The sequence below is a fragment of the Procambarus clarkii genome, chromosome 5 (assembly GCF_040958095.1).
Source record: "Procambarus clarkii isolate CNS0578487 chromosome 5, FALCON_Pclarkii_2.0, whole genome shotgun sequence".
Lineage (NCBI taxonomy): Eukaryota > Metazoa > Arthropoda > Malacostraca > Decapoda > Cambaridae > Procambarus > Procambarus clarkii.
The window spans coordinates 9,365,462-9,371,610 of NC_091154.1; the positions used below are offsets into that span (position 1 = coordinate 9,365,462).

The following is a 6,149-nucleotide window of genomic DNA, read 5'->3' on the forward strand; positions in this document are numbered from 1 at the left end:
TTTGGCGGGTGCATGGAATCACTTTTATGTCTTTGTTTGGAGGACGGGCTGGACTCTCAACTGATGACGTCCGAACACTTCCGGAAAATGTGTTTCTCTCACGTCCTCTGTTCGAACCAAAAATCTTCAAATGCTTCACTCACGAACTAAAATTACAAATAATCGCCAACAGAACCTAAACACCTAGTTTGACCTATGCCTAACTATACAAAGAATTTTAAGTATAATAATATTAATTTATATATAAGTACAAACAAATTTTTAATACACAGTATGTTAAAATTGATGAATGTGTCTGGGGAGGACGGCCGCTGCTCTAACCAGCCTAGTGTGAGGCCGGGTTGTTCTACCTTAAATGTATTATTATATACATTCAGTGATAATATTAATACAATCATTAAATCATGTTGTATTATTTTATGTATTAAAATATATTGCAATGAAAACCGTCTCAGTTGATAAACAAAATATTGCGGGACTTTAATTAAAATTTCGCGACATTTGACAATTCGGATCTGGCAACCCTGCTTAGGACAACGACCCCCGAACGCTGTCCACTCAGCAGCAAAGCCCGCAGTGTTGGATCAGCTTGCTTTGAGTGGACATGGGGGACGCTGCCAGCAACAGTTCGTTAGACCAAAGTTACCGGATGCAGCAGGAAGCTCGCTTAACGCAAGTGACAGCTCGCCTGACGCAGATGACAACTCTCTTGACGCAGGCGACAGATCACCTGTGGGAGGTGACAGATCACCTGATGCAGGTGGTAACTCGAATGTCGATGGTGGCAGATGGCTCGACGCTGGGGACACCTCGCTTGAAGCGGGACGTAGCTCGCTTGACGCGGGAAACAAATGGCTTGATAAAGGTGGGGGATCGCTTGGTGAAGGAAACCGATGCCTTGAGGAGGGTGGCGGATCGCTTGGTGCAGGAAACCGATGCCTTGAGGCGAGTGACAGCTAGCATGGCGTAGGAGAGAACTCCCAGGTAGCTGGACTCTGTCGAGTAGAACGCCTCCCCCCCCCCCAGCATCTACCATGGGCCCCCAGCATCCACTCTGAGCCTCTAGCATCCCTCAACATCTACCCGGTGCCCCCAGCATTTACCCGGGGCCCCACCATCTTCCCTGGACTCCCACCATCTTCCCTGGACTCCCACCATCTTCCCTGGACTCCCACCATCTTCCCTGGACTCCCACCATCTTCCCTGGACTCCCACCATCTTCCCTGGACTCCCACCATCTTCCCTGGACTCCCACCATCTTCCCTGGACTCCCACCATCTACCCTGGACTCCCAACATCTACCCTGGACCCCCAACATCTACCTTGGACCCGTCACCTTCCTCCTCTCAGCTAAGGTAGATATTAATATTGTTTAGGGAAAGTAGACAATGGTTTACCAGGGGTGTTGAATTTTTAGGTAATGTATAAGGGTTTAACCGAGTTTACCTGTGGGCCACTATCACTAGTGGCCTCGGCGGGGACAGGAAGCCAGCGCATATACTTGTAGCATACTAGCCTAGCCTCGCTCCGCCCGGCCCCGCCCCTATCTCTGCCTCACTAACCCAATGTTACTTTACATAATTTAACCTAACGCACCTCGTAATCTACCTTAACCTTACCGTAACCTTGCATTAACCTTTAACCTTGCCTTTGACCTTAAACTTACCCTAACCTTACTTTAACCTATTCTTACCCTTACCTTAAGCTTGCTTTACCTTACCTTAACCATATATTACATTAACCTTATCATTACCTTAACCTTAACCTTAGTCTACTCTAAACTTGCCCTACCCTTCCTTAACCTTGCCTTAACCTAGCCTTATTCTTGCCATAGTCTTTTATTAACCTTAACCTTCCTTTAACTTGCCCTAGCCTTAACCTTACCATACCTTAGCCTACCCATAACTTAACGTTAAGCTTAACCTTGGCCTTGCCTTAACCTTGGCCTTGCCCTAACCATGGCCTAACCTTAACATTACCTTTCCTTAACCTAGCCTAACCTGAAGTAGCAAGTGTGTAGGTTCTGTAGTTCACACTGTTCGCTTCTGTTCCGTCTTAGCCGTGTGCACACCTGTTCCGTCTTAGCCGTGTGCACACCTGTTCCGTCTTAGCCGTGTGCACACCTGTTCCGTCTTAGCCGTGTGCACACCTGTTCCGTCTTAGCCGTGTGCACACCTGTTCCGTCTTAGCCGCGTGCACACCTGTTCCGTCTTAGCCGCGTGCACACCTGTTCCGTCTTAGCCGCGTGCACACCTGTTCCGTCTTAGCCGCGTGCACACCTGTTCCGTCTTAGCCGCGTGCACACCTGTTCCGTCTTAGCCGCGTGCACACCTGTTCCGTCTTAGCCGCGTGCACACCTGTTCCGTCTTAGCCGCGTGCACACCTGTTCCGTCTTAGCCGCGTGCACACCTGTTCCGTCTTAGCTGCGTGCACACCTGTTCCGTCTTAGCCGCGTGCACACCTGTTCCGTCTTAGCCGCGTGCACACCTGTTCCGTCTTAGCCGCGTGCACACCTGTTCCGTCTTAGCCGCGTGCACACCTGTTCCGTCTTAGCCGCGTGCACACCTGTTCCGTCTTAGCCGCGTGCACACCTGTTCCGTCTTAGCCGCGTGCACACCTGTTCCGTCTTAGCCGCGTGCACACCTGTTCCGTCTTAGCCGCGTGCACACCTGTTCCGTCTTAGCCGCGTGCACACCTGTTCCGTCTTAGCCGCGTGCACACCTGTTCCGTCTTAGCCGCGTGCACACCTGTTCCGTCTTAGCCGCGTGCACACCTGTTCCGTCTTAGCCGCGTGCACACCTGTTCCGTCTTAGCCGCGTGCACACCTGTTCCGTCTTAGCCGCGTGCACACCTGTTCCGTCTTAGCCGCGTGCACACCTGTTCCGTCTTAGCCGCGTGCACACCTGTTCCGTCTTAGCCGCGTGCACACCTGTTCCGTCTTAGCCGCGTGCACACCTGTTCCGTCTTAGCCGCGTGCACACCTGTTCCGTCTTAGCCGCGTGCACACCTGTTCCGTCTTAGCCGCGTGCACACCTGTTCCGTCTTAGCCGCGTGCACACCTGTTCCATATTCCTAGTTGTATGTATACCCAAGCCTGAGCCGCATGTGTACAGAGTCACTTTAGAGCATATCTCCTTTACCATGCAGGGCAGAGTTCAATCCCAGACCGTCCACCCAGTGGTTGGGCACCATTCCTTCCCAGTGATATATAGCCGTAATGGCTTGGCGCTTTCACCTGATATTTCCCTTTCTTTTACGATAAATTTGTGTTTCGAGTCATACATGATTGTGTTGCAAGGTTTGACTTCTCTCATACATTACCGCTCCTCACCACTTCTAAGCCTAAATATTTATTTCTGTTTCTAACCACTTGAACCATTGGGGATTGAGCGGCGACCCAGCAAGAAGTGAATCCGTCGCTGTACCAATCAGACTAAGTGCATGGGCTACTATTTATTTAAAAGAGTAAATAGGATCTAATCAGATTAGATAGCGAATGATAAGGTGATATTATATAGGGCTAATATGTTGATCTGTGGTTGTGGTTGGTACTTGATACCGGTAGTGGTGGTGATGGTGGATGTTGGCTTTGCATGGTGTCAGTGGTGATGGTGATGGTTGTGGTGGTGGTGATGGTTGCGGTGGTGACGAGGGAGGGGTGGTGGCTGAGGCCGCCACCTCCGGTAAGGACACCTCCACTCCTTTAAGATATACAAGATTCTCTTATTTGTCTCATTGTATTCTATTCATTGTATTCATAGAATACATTCACTGTAAACTTGTGGTTTTGATGTGGTGTTCGGCCACCTCGTTGACCACTATTCCAACATGAGATGGAATCCACATGAATTTAATTTTTGTGACCTTTCACCTGTGTCTCATTTATCCTATTCTTACAAACCTAAACTATGGTCATGAAGATTGGATTAAGATTGTTTAAAGAATCAACTGCTCCTCGGCCATCGACAAATAAAACTATTTTCATATTGCTGGACTTCTTCCAAACCAGCCGGAATGGCCTGCAGTTCAGCTTGTGTGATATAGTTACGAAGTCACAGGTTCAATTTTCCTGTTCATAATTCCAGACTCGGTACCGGTCGGCCGAGCGGACAGCACGCTGGACTTGTGATCCTGTGGTCCCGGGTTCGATCCCGGGCGCCGGCGAGAAACAATGGGCAAAAGTTTCTTTCACCCTATGCCCCTGTTACCTAGCAGTAAAATAGGTACCTGGGTGTTAGTCAGCTGTCACGGGCTGCTTCCTGGGGGTGGAGGCCTGGTCGAGGACCGGGCGGCGGGGACACTAAAAAGCCCCGAAATCATCTCAAGATAACCTCAAGATTCCCTTTATCAAGACACTACAGTTAACTGTCCTGCCATCTTCCGCCACCGACCCGTCACAATATATATGTCAACTATTGCCTCTTGGTAACCCAGTTATCGTGCTTCCATACACCGTAGGTGTCCCGGTTCATGCTGAATCCTTTTAACTTTCTGGGGTAAAATTTTCACTTAAATTTTCTGTATATTCCAGGGAGAAGTAGTCCTACTACACTGTCGAGTCCCTGAGGTCATTAGCCTCGTGTGGCAAGTGTCTTCGTTTGCTGGAGGTGTGTGTGCATCTCTCAAGTCTGAACATGTTAACTATGGGAAGGGCATATGCAAGCAATTGTGGAGTTTGGCGCCTACTGTAAAATGAATTCATCACCCAGCAGGAGCAGCACCTGTCTCAACCATCATAGTCAGCAGGTATTTTTGAGTTATAAAATATGTAAAGTATTCACACAGTCCTATGCACCCTTTGTGGTTAATCAGATCCCTGCTTCGCACACATTAGGCTAGAATCGCTACCCATATCCTCTCCGTATTAATAACAAGCTGTGAGCTTTTACATGTAACCCATACCCATGGCTTTCCTCCCTACCGCTGAAATAGGTGGCAGGAAATGGGTCCTGGCTAGACTGTAATGGGCACTCACACACACACACGACTCGTGGCTCCATAATGGAAGACAGACATATGGACATTATTATACAAACATTATGCCACTTAGTCACTCCACACCTCATAGAATGGCCCCCCCCTTTCTTTGGATAATTTTCAAACATCACGTGCAAGAATTATTGGGTCGATGACACTAGCCAAACTCATTTTGTTAAAAAAAATGCATCTATAAAGGATTTGATTGAGGGACTAGCGACGTAAATGAACACTGTTGTTTTATATATATATATATATATATATATATATATATATATATATATATATATATAATGCAATACTATACAGCTTGCATCACTTTTGAATTATATAAATCTGTTCTGGTTAGCTGATTTCGAGACTGTTCAGTGTAGCCTACTCAGACTAAAGAATTTTCAAATTTCCAGATAACAGATTCCCAAGGCTAGTGAGGCTACCAGACGGATCACCAAAGAGGTTCCAGGGATCAATGGCCCCGGGGCCTGATCTCCACCTCGCTAAGTCCATGTTAGGGTACGATACGGTATTCAGGTTTAGGTCCACCTTGAGCCAGGTGCTTGACCACTTTGTATAATGTTGAAGAGGAATTTGGGGCTGGAAAAATGTTGTTCTTGCCCATTTGTATATAGCAAAGAGTTTTGTATATATAGTGTTCACATCGTTCAATTTTCTTAGACCAGACTCTTGTATTTGATGGTCACATATCACCCTATGTTCCGAGGTGAGAGCCAACTAGTCAGCACATTGTGTACATAAGTATATATATGATGCCAAATAAGATGAACTACCTTTATATTTGAAACGAAAATGAACACTTTTATTGACATTTTTGTTGCCTGAGAAGCTTCACTCATTCCTGTTAATGTGATGAATATTGTGATGTAAATTTAAATGTTTATATAAATCTGAAGTTACATATTCTGTGTTCAGTGATCTGATAAGCATAGAATACCTGCCAAATGTGAGCATTGATATTCTGAAATGTGATGAAATTTTTACTGTTCTGTATGTGAAGTTTTACACAATGGAGCATATTTATAATATTGACTCAACGTAAACAGTTTTTTGGCATTGAATACAAAATTCAAACATTCTCAACCAGACGGTTAAGGGGTCGGGTTAAATAGCTTAAATGTGTAGAATAGTAAACCCCACATTGAGTTAGGAAAATA

General features: G+C 46.6%; 1 long non-coding RNA gene across 1 annotated transcript; it reads left to right on the forward strand.

Annotated features, from left to right (window-relative positions):
• Positions 1-548: 548 nt before the first annotated feature.
• Positions 549-6,149, forward strand: LOC138373219 (uncharacterized). Its single transcript, XR_011231087.1, has 3 exons — positions 549-1,355; positions 4,532-4,746; positions 5,385-6,149. It is a non-coding gene; the product is annotated as an uncharacterized lncRNA (long non-coding RNA).